A 21366-nucleotide genomic window follows, 5' to 3' on the forward strand; every position below is an offset into this window, starting at 1 on the left:
AGTGCTGGAGTCCATTTGAGTGTTCACGATTAGGTAGCAGTATCATAGGGCTATATTACTTACAGGACGAAGTGCGGTCCAGATATGACATTAAGATAACTCCTTTATGGTAAATTATGTGGCTATGGAGGGCATTGTACGTAAATTATTTCATGTTGCAAATTGCCTGTACGTTTCAGAGCACTTTTTTCGACAATTCCCGTTCCTTGATTATGTAGTGAGCCATTGCGCATGAGCAGGGGAGTAGTGTGCCCGATTAAAGCTCATGCGCGTTTATCTCCGGTGCTCACACATGCACATTTAGTTGCTTCTCACTAGGATTCCTTTCCTCCCCAGAAAAGGATACCACCTCACACCTGACCCGGCCTGTGCATTTAAACCGGCGGTTTTGCCGATGTGAGTCTCCTTTCGGCAGAAGCGTGGGCTTGGGTAGGTTGCAAGAAGGCAGCATACGCACTCATTTGTAAGTACTTCAAAGATGTAATATCCTGCACTGTGAGCACTCGGCCCAGCACTTCAGATGATTGGCTAATGTGCCTGTATGCTGCTGTCTCTGTGTTTGTTTTTAGAGCCCGGTTACTTGCGGGCGCCCATAATTCTGACCACGTAGGATTACTACACGCAGTGCTTGGTGAGCATATTCTTTGAGCACTTATAATTTTACAGTTTGTACGCTCGTTTTAAGTAAACAAACCAGGACAGATTGCTTTGTTGTATGGAACATATATTTTAAACTTTACTAGGTTGAGGATCACTTAAACTCCTCCCCACCTTTTTTCAATATTGATGCTATGTAGGGTAGGGGCCAAAACCACATTAAACAAAGCCCCCCCCCCCTCTTTTTGACCAGTTACGATCAACCTGTCCTGTGTGCCTTTCTACTTCATTGCTTAAGTGTAATTGATGTACACACATGTGGTACATTTTGCGGCATCAAGTTGCCATCGATGCTGTCTTATTACTTTGTTTTGTTCTTTTTCAATTTCCTAGGCTTCATTCAGGAGTGGCCTCCACCTATTAGCTGTGACCATGATAAGGGTACACAGGCTCTACTCCACCCTGATTGAGATAAGAGGGTAATTTTTATACTCACTAAATCACGTGCACTTTACATATTCTTTATGGTCCTGACGAAGCGCTAACGACCTATGGGCAACGGAAGCGCGAAACATGTTGACCTTGGCAATTGACACCTAGGCATAATAGGCCTCTTGGGTCAATAATTTTTAGCAGTATTGACTGCCAAGGGTATACTTTTAAACATATCGCTGCATGTTTACCCTTGTTTTAATTTCAATCTATCAAACTGGCACGATTTTTCTTTACCCTCCTCTTGACTCATTACCCGCACACCCGCATGCATCATCCGGCATTCCTCTAAAAGATCTCCGATAAAGTGACCCTTCGGGGGACCCGTAGGGAATTGCAGCGCCGGCCCTACGAGGAGCAAACGCCCGATGATGAAGCATGACACTCTTCGGGGTGTGTGAGGGCAACAGAGGAAACACAATGTCTTTCCCTCTCATAATTTTGGGTCTTTTATACCTAGGAATCCCCCTTTCTCTTTTTCCTTTCTTTTTCTTCAAATTTTTTAAGTATGGGTGACTTTTTGCACCACGATGCATGGGTGACTTTTTGCACCCTGGCATAGGAACTTTGTCCTCTTTGTTGTTTAAATATTGATTTTCGGAGCACTGACACTGGACCTTTATAAGCTCCTTGGTCCCTCCCTCTCTTTTTGATACATATATTTAGCACGGCTGTTTAGCCGTGGGACCGTTAATTTTATTCTGTCCTTTCTTTCTTTTCTTTTCGTGAGGCACACGAGACAGGATTACTTTATCAGTGGGACTTGTTTTCACAGTATACCTGTACTTCATTGCCATTGCGATGCAGTGGTTATTTGCCCCACTTTCGTAACTGTAGATGTGCGCAAGGTACGTAATGGATAACCCTTTAAGATAGCAATTTAACAAATTGTAATTTAAGAAAGTGCTGGAGTCCATTTGAGTGTTCACGATTAGGTAGCAGTATCATAGGGCTATATTACTTACAGGACGAAGTGCGGTCCAGATATGACATTAAGATAACTCCTTTATGGTAAATTATGTGGCTATGGAGGGCATTGTACGTAAATTATTTCATGTTGCAAATTGCCTGTACGTTTCTGAGCACTTTTTTAGACAATTCCCGTTCCTTGATTATGTAGTGAGCCATTGCGCATGAGCAGGGGAGTAGTGTGCCCGATTAAAGCTCATGCGCGTTTATCTCCGGTGCTCACACATGCGCATTTAGTTGCTTCTCACTAGGATTCCTTTCCTCCCCGGAAAAGGATACCGCCTCACATCTGACCCGGCCTGTGCATTTAAACCGGCGGTTTTGCCGATGTGAGTCTCCTTTCGGCAGAAGCGTGGGCTTGGGTAGGTTGCAAGAAGGCAGCACCCGCACTCATTTGTAAGTACTTCAAAGATGTAATATCCTGCACTGTGAGCACTCGGCCCAGCACTTCAGATGATTGGCTAATGTGCCTGTATGCTGCTGTCTCTGTGTTTGTTTTTAGAGCCCGGTTACTTGCGGGCGCCCATAATTCTGACCACGTAGGATTACTACACGCAGTGCTTGGTGAGCATATTCTTTGAGCACTTATAATTTTACAGTTTGTACGCTCGTTTTAAGTAAACAAACCAGGACAGATTGCTTTGTTGTATGGAACATATATTTTAAACTTTACTAGGTTGAGGACCACTTAAACTCCTCCCCACCTTTTTTCAATATTGATGCTATGTAGGGTAGGGGCCAAAACCACATTAAACAAAGCCCCCCCCCCTCTTTTTGACCAGTTACGATCAACCTTTCCTGTGTGCCTTTCTACTTTATTGCTTAAGTGTAATTGATGTACACACATGTGGTACATTTTGCGGCATCAAGTTGCCATCGATGCTGTCTTATTACTTTGTTTTGTTCTTTTTCAATTTCCTAGGCTTCATTCAGGAGTGGCCTCCACCTATTAGCTGTGACCATGATAAGGGTACACAGGCTCTACTCCACCCTGATTGAGATAAGAGGGTAATTTTTATACTCACTAAATCACGTGCACTTTACATATTCTTTATGGTCCTGACGAAGCGCTAACGACCTATGGGCAACGGAAGCGCGAAACATGTTGACCTTGGCAATTGACACCTAGGCATAATAGGCCTCTTGGGTCAATAATTTTTAGCAGTATTGACTGCCAAGGGTATACTTTTAAACATATTGCTGCATGTTTACCCTTGTTTTAATTTCAATCTATCACACTGGCACGATTTTTCTTTACCCTCCTCTTGACTCATTACCCGCACACCCGCATGCATCATCCGGCATTCCTCTAAAAGATCTCCGATAAAGTGACCCTTCGGGGGACCCGTAGGGAATTGCAGCGCCGGCCCTATGAGGAGCAAACGCCCGATGATGAAGCATGACACTCTTCGGGGTGTGTGAGGGCAACAGAGGAAACACAATGTCTTTCCCTCTCATAATTTTGGGTTTTTTATACCTAGGAATCCCCCTTTCTCTTTTTCCTTTCTTTTTCTTCCAATTTTTTAAGTATGGGTGACTTTTTGCACCACGATGCATGGGTGACCTTTTGCACCCTGGCATAGGAACTTTGTCCTCTTTGTTGTTTAAATATTGATTTTTCGGAGCAGGGACACTGGACCTTTATAAGCTCCTTGGTCCCTCCCTCTCTTTTTGATACATATATTTAGCACGGCTGTTTAGCCGTGAGACCGTTAATTTTATTCTGTCCTTTCTTTCTTTTCTTTTCGTGAGGCACACGAGACAGGATTACTTTATCAGTGGGACTTGGTTTCACAGTATACCTGGACTTCATTGCCATTGCGATGCAGTGGTTATTTGCCCCACTTTCGTAACTGTAGATGTGCGCAAGGTACGTAATGGATAACCCTTTAAGATAGCAATTTAACAAATTGTAATTTAAGAAAGTGCTGGAGTCTATTTGAGTGTTCACGATTAGGTAGCAGTATCATAGGGCTATATTACTTACAGGACGAAGTGCGGTCCAGATATGACATTAAGATAACTCCTTTATGGTATATTATGTGGCTATGGAGGGCATTGTACGTAAATTATGTCATGTTGCAAATTGTCTGTACGTTTCTGAGCAATTTTTTCGACAATTCCCGTTCCTTGATTATGTAGTGAGCCATTGCGCATGAGCAGGGGAGTAGTGTGCCCGATTAAAGCTCATGCGCGTTTATCTCCGGTGCTCACACATGCGCATTTAGTTGCTTCTCACTAGGATTCCTTTCCTCCCCGGAAAAGGATACCGCCTCACACCTGACCCGGCCTGTGCATTTAAACCGGCGGTTTTGCCGATGTGAGTCTCCTTTCGGCAGAAGCGTGGGCTTGGGTAGGTTGCAAGAAGGCAGCACCCGCACTCATTTGTAAGTACTTCAAAGATGTAATATCCTGCACTGTGAGCACTCGGCCCAGCACTTCAGATGATTGGCTAATGTGCCTGTATGCTGCTGTCTCTGTGTTTGTTTTTAGAGCCCGGTTACTTGCGGGCGCCCATAATTCTGACCACGTAGGATTACTACACGCAGTGCTTGGTGAGCATATTCTTTGAGCACTTATAATTTTACAGTTTGTACGCTCGTTTTAAGTAAACAAACCAGGACAGATTGCTTTGTTGTATGGAACATATATTTTAAACTTTACTAGGTTGAGGACCACTTAAACTCCTCCCCACCTTTTTTCAATATTGATGCTATGTAGGGTAGGGGCCAAAACCACATTAAACAAAGCCCCCCCCCCCTCTTTTTGACCAGTTACGATCAACCTGTCCTGTGTGCCTTTCTACTTTATTGCTTAAGTGTAATTGATGTACACACATGTGGTACATTTTGCGGCATCAAGTTGCCATCGATGCTGTCTTATTACTTTGTTTTGTTCTTTTTCAATTTCCTAGGCTTCATTCAGGAGTGGCCTCCACCTATTAGCTGTGACCATGATAAGGGTACACAGGCTCTACTCCACCCTGAATGAGATAAGAGGGTAATTTTTATACTCACTAAATCACGTGCACTTTACATATTCTTTATGGTCCTGACGAAGCGCTAACGACCTATGGGCAACGGAAGCGCGAAACATGTTGACCTTGGCAATTGACACCTAGGCATAATAGGCCTCTTGGGTCAATAATTTTTAGCAGTATTGACTGCCAAGGGTATACTTTTAAACATATCGCTGCATGTTTACCCTTGTTTTAATTTCAATCTATCACACTGGCACGATTTTTCTTTACCCTCCTCTTGACTCATTACCCGCACACCCGCATGCATCATCCGGCATTCCTCTAAAAGATCTCCGATAAAGTGACCCTTCGGGGGACCCGTAGGGAATTGCAGCGCCGGCCCTACGAGGAGCAAACGCCCGATGATGAAGCATGACACTCTTCGGGGTGTGTGAGGGCAACAGAGGAAACGCAATGTCTTTCCCTCTCATAATTTTGGGTTTTTTATACCTAGGAATCCCCCTTTCTCTTTTTCCTTTCTTTTTCTTCCAATTTTTTAAGTATGGGTGACTTTTTGCACCACGATGCATGGGTGACTTTTTGCACCCTGGCATAGGAACTTTGTCCTCTTTGTTGTTTAAATATTGATTTTCGGAGCACGGACACTGGACCTTTATAAGCTCCTTGGTCCCTCCCTCTCTTTTTGATACATATATTTAGCACGGCTGTTTAGCCGTGGGACCGTTAATTTTATTCTGTCCTTTCTTTCTTTTCTTTTCGTGAGGCACACGAGACAGGATTACTTTATCAGTGGGACTTGGTTTCACAGTATACCTGGACTTCATTGCCATTGCGATGCAGTGGTTATTTGCCCCACTTTCGTAACTGTAGATGTGCGCAAGGTACGTAATGGATAACCCTTTAAGATAGCAATTTAACAAATTGTAATTTAAGAAAGTGCTAGAGTCTATTTGAGTGTTCACGATTAGGTAGCAGTATCATAGGGCTATATTACTTACAGGACGAAGTGCGGTCCAGATATGACATTAAGATAACTCCTTTATGGTAAATTATGTGGCTATGGAGGGCATTGTACGTAAATTATGTCATGTTGCAAATTGTCTGTACGTTTCTGAGCAATTTTTTCGACAATTCCCGTTCCTTGATTATGTAGTGAGCCATTGCGCATGAACAGGGGAGTAGTGTGCCCGATTAAAGCTCATGCGCATTTATCTCCGGTGCTCACACATGCGCATTTAGTTGCTTCTCACTAGGATTCCTTTCCTCCCCGGAAAAGGATACCGCCTCACACCTGACCCGGCCTGTGCATTTAAACCGGCGGTTTTGCCGATGTGAGTCTCCTTTCGGCAGAAGCGTGGGCTTGGGTAGGTTGCAAGAAGGCAGCACCCGCACTCATTTGTAAGTACTTCAAAGATGTAATATCCTGCACTGTGAGCACTCGGCCCAGCACTTCAGATGATTGGCTAATGTGCCTGTATGCTGCTGTCTCTGTGTTTGTTTTTAGAGCCCGGTTACTTGCGGGCGCCCATAATTCTGACCACGTAGGATTACTACACGCAGTGCTTGGTGAGCATATTCTTTGAGCACTTATAATTTTACAGTTTGTACGCTCGTTTTAAGTAAACAAACCAGGACAGATTGCTTTGTTGTATGGAACATATATTTTAAACTTTACTAGGTTGAGGACCACTTAAACTCCTCCCCACCTTTTTTCAATATTGATGCTATGTAGGGTAGGGGCCAAAACCACATTAAACAAAGCCCCCCCCCTCTTTTTGACCAGTTACGATCAACCTGTCCTGTGTGCCTTTCTACTTTATTGCTTAAGTGTAATTGATGTACACACATGTGGTACATTTTGCGGCATCAAGTTGCCATCGATGCTGTCTTATTACTTTGTTTTGTTCTTTTTCAATTTTCTAGGCTTCATTCAGGAGTGGCCTCCACCTATTAGCTGTGACCATGATAAGGGTACACAGGCTCTACTCCACCCTGATTGAGATAAGAGGGTAATTTTTATACTCACTAAATCACGTGCACTTTACATATTCTTTATGGTCCTGACGAAGCGCTAACGACCTATGGGCAACGGAAGCGCGAAACATGTTGACCTTGGCAATTGACACCTAGGCATAATAGGCCTCTTGGGTCAATAATTTTTAGCAGTATTGACTGCCAAGGGTATACTTTTAAACATATCGCTGCATGTTTACCCTTGTTTTAATTTCAATCTATCACACTGGCACGATTTTTCTTTACCCTCCTCTTGACTCATTACCCGCACACCCGCATGCATCATCCGGCATTCCTCTAAAAGATCTCCGATAAAGTGACCCTTCGGGGGACCCGTAGGGAATTGCAGCGCCGGCCCTACGAGGAGCAAACGCCCGATGATGAAGCATGACACTCTTCGGGGTGTGTGAGGGCAACAGAGGAAACACAATGTCTTTCCCTCTCATAATTTTGGGTCTTTTATACCTAGGAATCCCCCTTTCTCTTTTTCCTTTCTTTTTCTTCCAATTTTTTAAGTATGGGTGACTTTTTGCACCACGATGCATGGGTGACTTTTTGCACCCTGGCATAGGAACTTTGTCCTCTTTGTTGTTTAAATATTGATTTTCGGAGCACGGACACTGGACCATTATTAGCTCCTTGGTCCCTCCCTCTCTTTTTGATACATATGCATATAAATATGCACAACATTTTAAAACATGTACACATTTATTTAGCAGTAAATTACACAAATGTCACGTGTAGCCAAAAATGTTTATGGTTTCTTTACATATCTTAACACAATATGCACATTTTTTAAAATCATCCTTTTTTACATGTCTGTTGATTTGAAAAAAATGTGTAAATATATTTCAAATGTATTGGTTACACCCTTTTGTTTTTAAATTAATACCACCAAAGAAAGTTTAAACAACATTGTACAACTATCGCATTAAACCACAGTATCGCACCACATATAAATGTTTTTAAAAAATAATTCAGTAACATTAGAATTTTGTATGTGCAAACAAAGTAGCCACTATTTTGAGTGGTAGTAACACACTTTACATTCACACTCTATTTGACCATATAAAATACCGTCTACCTGACCTAGCCGTCTGGACATTTGGAATCTGACAGCCATGGCGGACGTTGACCAGGTAGTGGGTGGGAAAGTCCACAACTGATGCTGTCATAGGCTAATGTATGTGACAGCAAAGTAGGAAACACAATGGCTGTGTCCATCATCGTTGATGATCTTATATGTCGTGTACATGTATGCAGAATTTCAAAAAAAGTTTGCTTGCCACCTAACACTGTCAAGACCTCCTCGACTTTTGTTGCCGTTTCCGACCTCCAGTTGCCAGGATTTATGGGAAAGCAGGTGACTGGGTCCCAGCCTTCTCACCAGAGGAGCTGGAGTTGCTAGCAACGGAGGTCGTGTCCCCCTACATACAGCTCTACGGCTCACCTGAGGAACAGGTACATTGTTAAAATTTATCTGTAAATGTGTCTAACTGTTTTTTTTTTTAAACACAGCCTACAATGTCCCTTCGAGTTCCAGAGTGAAGTGTAGTGGTTGCAGTGAAGTGTCATTTATTTTTTACATTACATTAAGAAATGATGCTGTGAATTTGTATGCACTTTATGAATAGAGAAGAAAACAAAATCAGCAAGGGGTGTGTGTTTTAAGCCTTACAATTTATTTGGTGTGTATTTTGAGATATATATGTATATGTATGTATTTCATATGAAATGTATACATTTCAAAGTATGTTAAAACAGAGAACACATTATATCGAATTTACAGCTGTCCTTATATATCATGTGTTGCAAATCATTACTCATTAGGCAAATGCAGTAATGCATCAGGGTGTACTACGTTGCATAATGTGAATTGCATTTGAATATTTGATGTAGAAGTTATATATGAATCACTGTATGTAATATTTTCTGTAATGTTGTGCCAATTTTTATCTAAAGTGAAGCCAGCATATTTTGTTAAAGAATTTCACAATGGTAAAAAATATGCACTAACTTGGGATATTTAGGAGTCAGATGTGTAAAAGTTTTTGTTTTGTCCAGAAGTGGATTCGAAATGTATCAAGGCCTATGAAGGTATGTTGTAGAAGTAATTTTTAAATCCACCTAACAATATTCTCTTAATGTTTTCAACAGCTTAGGTATCTACCTAGTGCATGATACATTGATACGCTACTTCAGTACAGAATTCATATAATATTTTTTACAGTTGACATATACTTTAGTTACTTGAAGTACATGTCACCATTGTGAAGTGCCCTAACAAAACAAACTGCTTTTCAGTTTATAAAAATATTGGTACAACATTGCAGTATTTTTTGACACACATTGATTCATATTTTACCTTCTGAGAATGAAAGTAATGGAGATTTTTGGGCCGTGTGAACACACTGTACAAAGGTATTTTTGGTTTATATTCTTTTTGATGATATAAGTTTACTATTGGAAAAAATAAAGCCCAACCATTCAGAAGTGTTAAATAGTTCCTGAAGAGACATGGATAAGAGTAAAGATCATACATGATATAGGAGTTATCATGAGAATTACAAAACTGTGACTAAATGGTTTCTGAAAATGATGCCTACATGCATGAGCTTATGCTAATGTAGAACCAAACTTAGAGAGCCTTGAAGCAGGTGAAATGTGAAAATGTGGAAACTGTTTTTGATCAATGTTCATGATCAGTTCTGTCTACACAGATTCAATAAAACTATTGCATGTCATTTTAGTATCATCAGGAGCAGGCAGAGGAGGCATTGGCCATGGAGGCAGGGAAGCAGTTGGCCACTGTAGTTCGGTGCTGAGACTACCAACACTGAGGGACCCAGTGGCATGGAGAGAGATGGGAATGCAACGGAGGCTGCCAGCACTCCATAGTATTGGCAGACTTGACCGGAACTGTACTAAATGCTCCCACCAGTTGACCAAACTTGCCCACATAAAAGAGGTGGTGTCTCATTTGCTTCAGGCACCTCACCCCCTGCATAACAAACACCTCAAGATGATGGACAGAGTGTTGAAACTTTTCAACCACTCACCAGCAGTCAAAAGATCTGGGTTTAATTCATTGTTCTTTTGCTCACTATGCCACCATAGTTTTGACCCAGCCACATGCAAATCAGTCTTGACCCTGCTCCTTAAGGGAATAGTCCAGCCCAAACTACCAGGTTAGGTCCTCCCTACATCGAAACAAGCATCCTGGCACCGGTTTTGGGGCATCACCCTTCATCAGCCTGGCTAGCTTGAATTGAGTGGTGCAGAGAGCAACTGGTGGTGAGTGGTTGAAAAGTTTCAGCACTCTATCCATGATCTTGTTGTGTTTCCTGTATTCGCCCTAAGTGGCCAAGGGTATTTCCAGACGTGGGTCCCTGGCTCATTGTGCCACTGAATTCAAGCTAGCCTGGCTGATGACGGGTGATACCCTTAAATCATTCAAGGTATGCTTGTATCTGGTCCAGGGAGGACCTGGCCTGGCAGTTCAGTCTAGAATGTTTCCGTGAGGAGCAAGGTCAAGACTTATTTGCATATGGCTCAGGCGGTAAATTGCGCTACGCTCATGGAGTTTGCGAAATTCCGGTACTCTGCACTCTGCGGGGGGCACAGAGTTCCTGAATTCCACTTTCTAGGTGAGAAACAGAGGTTTTTTTCCATTCCCTTGCTTGAAATTTGGTTTTGGCGTTTGCAAGCGCCACAATATTCATGGGCTGCTAGTGTGCATGTTCAAGGCTTCATGCCCACATACACAGCTTCCCACTGCAACAGAACCAATGTAATGCCGCTTGTGATCCTGAATTAACCACTTGAGTAGGTTTTGTGCTCAAAAAGCAGCTAAGTCTACCTTATGAGGTTTTATAGTGGAGTTGTTTTCTTGTGTGAGAAGCCTTTTTGTAACTTTTGTTTTCCAACAGGAAGGAAGTGCCCCAGAGACTCCAGCTTCCTGTTCCTGTCCAGCAGGCTCCTCCAAGTGCTTTGTCCATCTTCTGGTCACTTTCCATTTTGATTTGGAGCTGCAAGGATCACTCTCTTTGTCTTCTTTATATATACTACTAGCATCCCGTCCCGACGTTGTCCGGGTATGAATTGCTGCTGGCCAAAGAGTATATTGTTTTGTAGGATTTCGTTTTGATAGCATTTCTTATCTGTGACAGGCCTGTGAAACGCTCCGACTCACAGTGCACTGCTGATGCACTTAAGAGTGCGCGTTTAGTAGTGTGTGAACTCGAGTTTCCCTACTTTATTTTTCCTTTCAATATTATATAGCGCGAACTCGACAACATGGCATGAGCACAATTTACATTACAGAAGAACACATTCATTTGTGGTAGGCACGGGGAGACAAAGTGATTTGCCTGGAATCACAGGATGTTGAGCTGATGCCGAGATTCGAACGTAGCTACCCAGCTCTAAAGTTTGCAATTCTAGAACTTTTGGTGGGAGGTGTGGCTAAAAGTGTATGTCGGTGCTGGCCATTAATGAGAGAGACCTGTGCATTTTTTAAATGGGTGGTGAAAAAACATGAGTATGTTGCTGGAGATTTGGGCCGCCGTGCCACCAATGTACTTACCGGGGGAGGGTAAACACCCATTATTCCGCAACTTTCTTTCCGCATACCATCACTCCGCATACTTTCACTATGAAAGTACCATGACTCCGCAATGCCATTATAACGCATGGCATTACATTTTATATGCTTTTACCACGCATACATTTACAACGAAATTCGTTGTAAATGCATGAATGGTAAAAGCATGTTTTTTTTAATGTTTGGATAAGGTAAGTATGGGTTAAGGGGTATATGTTTTGGGGTACTGAGGTATATGTTTTGGGGTGTTTGGGTATTTTAAGGGTTCAGATATAGTTTTGGGTTATGGGGTACAGGGGTAGTTTTAGGGTTTAGGGATAGGTATGGGTTTTGGGGTACAGGGGTATTTTTAGGGTTCAGGGCTAGGTTTGGGTTTTGGGGTATAGGGGTATTTTTAGGGTTCAGGGATAGGTCTGGGTTTTGGGGTACAGGGGTGTTAGACCTGACACCCTTGGCGTGGTTTTTCCCCCATCTTTTTGCCTCTGACTCATGTATTTTTGATGCTGTGCTGGATTTCGTTTTTGCTGGTTTAGATGCTTTGGACACTCTGCCACTGCTGATCAGTGCCAGAGTGTAAGTGATCCCTCTGTAAATTGTCATATTGATTGGATATACCTGATTGGCATATTTGTATCACCATGAAGTCCCTAGTAAAGTGCACTGTGTGTGCCAGGGCTGGTGATGACAGGTGCTACTAGTGGGCCTGCAGCGCAGATTGCGCCACCCACATGAGTAGCCCTAAAATGGTGACTCAGGCCTACCAGCGCAGGGCCTGTGTGGAGTCAGTGACTGCCATGTCCGCCTGGCCAGTGTCCCCACTGGCTGGGCCTAACCCTTCCCTGTCTGTGCACATCAGTCACCCCTATGGAAGACTCAAGGTACCCCCCTGGGCAGGGTGCAGTGTATGGATAAGGTAGAGCATGCTCTGGTAGTGAGCGGCAGCCATTTTGTGTGCTCACTACTGTAAGGCTATCTTGCTCCATAGAGTAACATGGGGTAGGCTGGTCCCAATGGATACCAGCCTATCTTCCCATAGGAACAAAATGGGACATAAGTGAATGATATCCCTGAACTCAGAATTTAATAACACATCTTTTAGTGAAGGTTGTTTTTAAATCCTGTGTTTGAGAATAGTACTTTTAGAAAGTGGCTGTTCTCTTGTCTAACCTTTCTGTGTGCCGGGGCCTGTTTGTGGATTGACTGTCTGGCCTGAGTGTGACAGGGGCTGCAGAGCCCCCAGGGGATTGTCTGAGTCAGCCCGTGGATGAAAGGCAGCATCTGCTGCCAGGGAAGGGGGAGGAGATCACACCTGATAGTGACAGGGCTGTGCCTGCCTGACCACAAAGCTGGCTCCACCCCCCTGCTGGGCGACTGTCACCTCTGTCCCTGATACTGAGAGGAAGAAGGAAGCCAGGAAACCCCCAGTGCCTCAGCAACACCCAGAACTGTTTAGACCGGGCTCAGGGCCCACTTGCACAAAGACTTCAAAGGACTTCAAAGGACTTCAAAGACTTTTTGGGGTATAAGAGAAGGACCCCTGACTACAGAAAATCAGATTCTACAATCAAGAGGAACCTCTGCTGGAAGAAGGACTGCTGGAGAACTGAAGGAAGATTGCCCTGCTGTGTGCTCTAAGGGCTGACCTGTTCTGCTGTTTCAACTGAAAGCTGAGGAGGAGAAAGGGACTTTGCTGTGTGCTGGGACCCTACCTGCTTGATCTACCAAGACTTTGCTGTGTGCTGTGTCTTCACTGAATCTCCAAGGGCCTGAGAAGAGCTGGCCTCCTGTCGGGAACCCAGGGTTAAAGGTTCCTAAAGCTTTGCCAAGAATTGCTGCAAGATCGTGCTATTGTGGCCTGTAGCGCGTGGTACTCGACTGTGGAGCGTGAGTAAGGGATCGGTGTGCTCATCGGCACATTCCCAGCGAGGGTCGGAGGTCTGTGGTGCCTCCCCTCATGAAATCTGCTCCAAAGTGGTTGTGAGGCCGAGAGGGCGGTCTATTCGTGACCTGCGCCCTCAAAAACCATCTGCCGCCTGTTCACCGCCGCTGCCAGGGGCCAGGAATATCCCCAGAAGTTGCCGTTCGTGAACGGGAGCTGCAGCGGCGAAGATCCGAGCCGCCGCGCTCCCATTGGCTGGAGGAGCCGAGCCCCCTCACTAACGCCGCGACGGGATAGGCCCGTGCGCCGCAGCGTCATCAGGATTGCCGTGATTGGCTGAGGAGCGGAGCATCATCGCTGGTCTGTCCCGGGAGCCGCACTGCCATTGGCTGACTCCCGGGTGTGGAGAGAGGCTCGCCCCGAACGCCGCAACGGGATTGGTTCCCGTCCTCGGGACCTCTGGAGGTGCCGTGCGATCCCCGCCGAAGCCGGAGAAGGACTGACCCGACCTCGCCGAGGGATTCCTGGTGAGCGATCTCTGTCCCTGGCCTGAGTCCCCGCGCTGAAGCGCCGCGTCAGCATCCCGCCGCTCCCGGGAGACCTGCAAGCGGGCGGAGGGCTGCCGGGACCGGCCGGGACCGAGGGAAAGCCTACCTTGTTGGCGCGAAGGCACGAGAGTCACGGTGGGGCGCGCTGAGAGCGCCTGAGGCCACCGGAAGTGTGAGGCAGTGCCGCGCAAGAGAAAGGAGTCCCCCGTGGATCTGGTGAGGCGCGCTTGCAGCGCTAGGGGCTCATTGCTTTGCGGGCTGATCCTAACTAATAACAAATCCTTGGCATTGTTTCTACTGCTCGTTTTGAGAGCCCATTCAGAGGAAAGTCAGTATTACTCGTTTTTAGTGCTGATTCACAAGAGACTTGAGACTGCTTTGATGAAGAACTTCCTATTTACAAGTACCACCATTAAGATTAAGTGCAAAATATTATTGAAAAAGTGATTATCGTGCAACTGCTTTATTTACCTGCTGAAACTAGATAAAGATATATATTTTTATAAAATATACTTACCTGTGTGGTCTCAGTTTGTGGTGGATTGGGGATTACTGTTGTGTTAAGTGCAATTATTATACACATTGCCTTGGGGATAAGCCTGCCTGCTCGCGCCAAGCTACCTAGAGGGAGAGCGGAGGTTATCTACTGTGTGTATTCCTTCACCCTGACTAGAAGCAAGGGTCCCTACTTGGTCTAAGGTACTTACCTCTGCCAATTAGAGACCCCCAGATCTAACAAGGGGTATTTTAAGGGTTCAGGGTTAGGTTTGGGTTTTTGGGTACAGGGGTATTTTTAGGGTTCAGGGCTAGGTTTGGGGTTTGGGCTACAGGGGTATTTTAGGGTTCAGGGGTAGATTTGGGTTTTGGGGTACAGGGGTATATTTAGTGCTCAGGGGTAGGTTTGGGTTTTGGGGTTCAGGGGTATTTTAAGGGTTCAGGGCTAGGTTTGGGTTTTGGGGTACAGGGGTATTTTAGGGTTCAGGGGTAGGTTTGGGTTTTGGGGTACAGTGGTATTTTTAGGGTTCAGGGATAGGTTTGGGTTTTGGGGTACAGGGTATATTTATAGGGTTAAGATGGGTTAGTGTTTAAGGGTGTTGGGGTATTTTAAGGAGTAAGGGTGGGTTATGATTAGGGGGTGCTGGGGATTTAAAGTGAGCAGGGTGGAATTTGCACACAATATGAGACATGGCATGAAGTGCGGAACGTACTACACGCCCCCAGCGTTTGTCACGCCCCCAGCACACGCCCACAGCACAACGCAGACACGCCCACAAGGGACTACTTTGCTGGCACGGTTCTTTTACCTTTTTAATGTATATGGTGGGTGTCTGCATAGCCTATGTCCTTCTGTCTGCTGCAACTGCCCTTTCCAACGCTGTATTGGGTGTTGTGATTGGTGCTGTGGTTCCTGAGATTACCCGCCTCAAAGGTTTGGGCTTTCTCTTTATTATATTAGTATGGATTTAAGAACGTTATAATTGAGATTTCACAAGTAAGTTAAAAAACTCTTGTATAAGGTTTTTCTTTGTTTGATAGAGGCATGCACCAGTATTTATTTGTACTTTTATTAAAAATTTCAAATCTGTTGTGGTGGGCGGCTTGCAGTTTCAGCTGGGAACTAGTTATATTTTTGCATTTAATGTTCTTCTTTTGTGAAGGAACAATGTTACACAGTTCAGTAATGTTTCTCCATGTTTGTTAAATTTGCAATATTTATGTATTTTGCTATGTGGCATAGTCTGCCAAGGGAAAAAAAAATTGCAGAAAACAAGGAACCCCTAAAAAGAGAATTATTCAATTCCTAGGACAGGGAAGCAAATTGCGTGTATCAAATCCTAGGCAATTGGTCAAAAAAGGGGGAACAAGTAGATAAGGGAAGACACATAGGAAAAGATTTATAAAAACATTATATTTTTAATGAATTCTTCATAAGAAATTATTCATTTATCCGAAAATGCAAAATACATATACATACATAAATTAAATAAAACCGTTGTTAGAAAAACAACCACAAAAAATGAATTCATAAAACAAATTCCTTAATACAGTGGCACTAATGTAGTCGACGCACGTTTCGGCGTATTGAAACGCCTTCCTCAGGAGCCACAACTTTATTGATCCTTTCACCTGTATCTTTAATGTAGGATGTAATCTTAGGTATATGTGGTCTTAGATAAAAATCAATAAATTTGGATAAAGGTTCAGTGATGGTTCCTATTGTTGACACAATAGTCTGCCAAGGAGCCATCCAGTCAGTAGGCCCAGGCCAGTGCTTGTCATGGGTTCATGAAGCAACTGTTTCTCTGCTATATGTTGTTTTAAAACACCATTTAGGGCTGGAATGGTGTTGGATTGAATGAAAAATGTGTTTTTTTGCCATAGGCTTAAGGCAGCCAGATTTATGAACGAAAAATCGGCTCGCAAAGGGCCAGATTCTCAGAATCTGGCCCCTTGCAACCGCAATTTTTGAATTTGGGATTCATCATCCCAAATGCAAAAATCGCTATTTGCAAAATCGCATATTTGCGAGGAATTGCATTTGAGATTCCTTAAATGCAATTCATTAACCAATTTTAAATAGCAAATTCGCAATATTTGGCCGCTATTTACCACGAAGTCTGACTTCGTGGTAAATAGCGAAAAAATAGAAAAAAGCACTTTAGTACATTTTTCTCAGTTGCATGTTACACACACACATGTCCTTTGGACATGTGTGTGTGCAACACCTGTGTAAATTTGCATTTCAGGGGTGCTACAGACACCCCTGGCACCCTTGAAATCGCATCCTTAATTGCGATTAGCAAATTGCTAATCGCAAATAAGGAATAACTCCCGATTCATTCCTATGGGCCTGTAGGCCCATAGGAATGAATGGGAAGTATTCCTTATTTGCGATTAGCAATTTGCTAATCGCAATTAAGGAAGATGTAGGAATCGCAATATTTTTTGCAATTCCTACATGAATCCCGTTTTGCAAGTCCTTAATAGCGATTCCTTATGAATCGCTATTACAGACTCGCAAAACGGGACTTTGATGAATCTAGGTGTAAATGTGTTCTTTGTCGCTATTCCTCCTTGCTTGGTGTTGTTGTTTGGCCGTGTGGCACTGGCTGGCAGCCATTTTGTGTATCTAGCCAGTGTGCCTCTGCCATAGGCTTGCATGTGTTCTTTGTTCAAATGCCTTCTTGCTTGCTGTTGTTGCTTAACCATGTGGCACTGAATAGCAGCCATGTTGTGCATCCAGCCAATGTGCCTTTATTATATGCTTGCATGTGTTCTTTCTTACCAATGCCTCCTTCCTTGCTGTTTTTGTTTGACAATATGGCACTGGCTGGCCTGGCAGCAGCATTGGCAATCCAGCCAGTGTGCCTTTGTTATAGGCTTGCATGTGTTCTTTGTTCCCCATGTCTCCTTGCTCACTGTTGTTGTTTGACCATGTGGCATTGGGTGGCAGCCATTTTGTGCATCCAGCCAGTATGTTTTTGTCTTAAGCTTGCATGTGTTCTTTGTTCCCCATACCACCTTGCTCAATGTTGTTGTTTGACCACGTGGCGTTGTCTGACAACCATTTTGTGCATCCTGCCAGTGTGTCTTTGTCATAAGCTTGCATGTGTTATTTGTTCCCCAGGCCACCATTTTGTGCCATTTGCCAGTGTGCTTTTGCCATTGGCCTGCATGTATCCTTTGGTCCCATGCCTCCTTGCTTGCTGTTGTTGTTTGACCATGTGGCATTGTCTGACAGCCGTGTTGTGCATCCTGCCAGTGTGCCTTTGTCGTAAACTTGCATGTGTTATTTGTTCCCCATGCCACCATTGCTTGCTGTTGTTGTTTGACCACGTGACATTGTCTGACAGCCATTATGTGCATTTGTCAGTGTGCTTATGCCATAGGCTTGCATGTGTTCTTTGGTCCTCAAGCCTCCTTGCTTGCTGTTGTTGTTTGACCATGTGGCACTGGCTGGCAGCCATTGTATTTATACAGCCCATGTGCCTTTGCCATAGGTTTAACATGTGTTCTTTGTTCCCCATACCTACTTGATCGCTGTTATTTTTTAACAATGTGGCACTTGCTGGCCTGACAGCCATTTTACAGTAGAAAATATACTCCTAGGCAGTTTAATATATAACTCAATGTTATTGGGCTCAGTGTAACAGATCAAAACTGCACACATATATTTCAAATTATTTAATTTCCAATTATCAAATTCCTATTAATCATCTTCATTATTTAAAAATAACAACAAAAGACAGAATGTATTCAAAACATAATTTCTCTGCATAAAAATACAACAAAACCAAAATGTGGCAGTAGTCGAGTCTTCGACGCGCGTTTCGGCGCGAAATGCGCCTTCGTCAGGAATTGCCACTACTTTCTATTTAGGCAGATGGTAGATATCATAGGACTGGATAGGCTAGGTGTGTCACGTTTCTTTTTTCTGATGCATTAAAATCTTCGAATTCTCAATGTTTCATTCCTCTTCTGATCGGATATTTCAGAGAGTGTATTAGCGTTTCCTGATTTATGTTAAAATTCCCTTTCGTTTCTTAAAATTTAAATCTGTGTACGTCGATTTTGTCTGGTATAAAATAACAATCAACAGTAAAACCGGGTAGTCCACATTAATGGCGAATATCCATTAACTGAAATGCCGCTTTTCACACCTTAAATTGGGTATGTGGAATTTGTCTGATTTAAAATGATGAACAACACTGCATCAGGGTAGTCCGCATTGATGGCAAACACCTATTAAATGAAGTACAACTTCTGTGCTAAGATACTTATTTACATCGGGGCGCCATGCAAAATGGCTACCGGCTTCTCCTCGCTTGTGATACTGGCATCACTGAGCACAGAAGCTGTACTTCATTTAATAGGTGTTCACCATCCATGCGGTCTACCATCCGCCTAAATGTAAAGTTGTGACAATTCCTGACGAAGGCGCATTTCGCGCTGAAACGCGCATCGAAGACTCAACTACTGCCACTTACTTGGTTTTTATTGTATTTTTACGAAGAGAAATTATGTTTTGAATAAATTCTGTCTTTTTTTGGTAGTTTTAAATAATGAAGATGATTAATACGAATTCGATAATTGAAAATTAAATAATTTGAAATATATTTGTGAAGTTTTGATCTGTTACACTGAGCCCAATAACATTGAGGTATATATTAAACTGTTTAGTTGCCTACGAGTTTATTTTCTACTGTATATTTACCCTGTTCTAGGAATTGTGTTACTAATTTGTCAGGGGGTCCTTGTTATTCACATCTGACAGCCATTTTATGCATCTTGACAGTGTGGCTTTGTCATAGGCTTGCATGTGTTCTCTGTTACCCATGCCTCACTGCCTGCTGCTGTTGTTTGATCATGTTGCTGGTATCCATTTTGTGCATCGATCAGTATGTCTTTTCCATAGGCTTGCATGGATGGATGTGATATTAGTTTAATAATATGCTTGAGGATCATTGTAGTATGTATGTAAGAATACGATTTTCTTTATTTTGCACCTCCTTGCCTCACAATGTTTTTCTTCCCATCCTACCAAACAAACATTGGCAAATATTGAAGCAATTTACCACTGTCAATCCATCCATCCAGCCACCAAAGGTGCACAGGCACGCAACTGCATTCAGTTTTTTAGGTATAATTCTACTTCATTTTGCACACCCTGGCTGCACTGTACTATAGACACATCATCTTTATTAATTGCTTTAATGATTATTCAAATTTCCCCCTAGATCACATTGCCTGCCATAGGCACACACTAATCTCCATTTTTTAAAAGGTTATTTTTCCATTTACCCACACAGTTCCCTAGGACCAACGGTTTCTCCTTTTGAATATATGGACTTAAAGGAAAGAGCTCTATTTGTATGCTATGTTATTCTTATGGTTTTTCTTGCTTATTTGCTTTTATGTGCACAAGAGAAAAAGAGATATCAACCTCAGTACTGCCAAACAGAAAGCCTGGACAGTAATGTCAGTACTCCTATCTCTTCCGCTTGTGCAGCTTAGTGTGACTGCCAACTGAGAGCTTTAAGATTGCCCCAAGGAAAATTGCTCACAAGAAAGTGGTCAGTGAGAAGAAGCAGCTTTCCACAAGTGACATGTTGGCCCAAGAATTTTGCGGACAAGGTAGTGTGCCTGCCGCACTGGCCTCTGAGGAGTATGCTGGGATTAGCACCACCCAACCTAAACCCAAGACCATGTCTGTCAGTGAGGTAGTCACTGCAATCATGGCGATGCCAACAAGCAGTCATGTTGAATTGCATTTGTTCCTTTCACAAAAGTAGTACCTAATAATTTCAGGAAAAAGAGCAAAGTGGACTGCAGCTACAGCCAGCAATAGTACATCTTTCTGCCGTGGAGCAAAAGAAAGGTCGAGCTTCCTGCCGAGCAAGAACCTCTTCTTTCAGAATCATTGGCTCCCAGAGCTCCAACAAGGAAAGGGAAGGGTACTACACCATCTCCTCCAAGCACCACTTCTGATGACAATGATAGGGGCATGGCATGGACCCCGCCAGAGTCTGGGAGACACCAGGTGAGGCAAGGGAAGAGAAAAGTTCCTGAAAGCCTTCAAAATATGGAAGGTGATGATGAGGAGGATGATGATGACAAGCTAGTCATTGTGGAAGGTGACACATAGGGGTCCGACATTGCTATTCAACCTGCTGTGATGGATGTGGCACAGGTAGCACTGCCAGCCCCCATCCCATAAAGTCATAGTTGAGACCTGCACTAAACTCTACCTCAGTAGAAGTATGCACTGCAGAGAGGCAGTCAATGACATGCCAATCTGCCTCCAGTTCTTCTTAAGGCATTGTCAGTTGCCCAATAAAAAAGTATTTCTTCCCAGTTTGGGACTTTTTTACAGTTAGCACACAGGGGGAGCCCATTACATTATGCATCATTTGATTTGCTACACAAATATTCATTAAGGTAGCCTAGTTCACATTATGGTACTGAAGGTCAAATGACCCATATAAAACAAATCACTTAATCGAGTGGGAGGGGTACCTTGAAAAATTGCTGAACGTGGTTGTGGTGGTGAAGGTCAGGTGAGATGGGGAACATCAGCTGCAAGTCCAAAGTCCGATCACAATGGAAAGTGATGATGAGGAAGAAGAGGGTGACATCCTCGTGTAAAGCAGCAGAATTGCCCACCTCAGCGACTTCACAATGGCACAAGACTCAAAGTCAGATGGAGTCACCACAGCATACAGTGACTGCCCTACCATAATGAGCACCCAGGCTACCATTAAGGGGCATGCTTAGACAGGAGGGG

Source organism: Lissotriton helveticus, chromosome 3_1 (assembly GCF_964261635.1).
Source record: "Lissotriton helveticus chromosome 3_1, aLisHel1.1, whole genome shotgun sequence".
Lineage (NCBI taxonomy): Eukaryota > Metazoa > Chordata > Amphibia > Caudata > Salamandridae > Lissotriton > Lissotriton helveticus.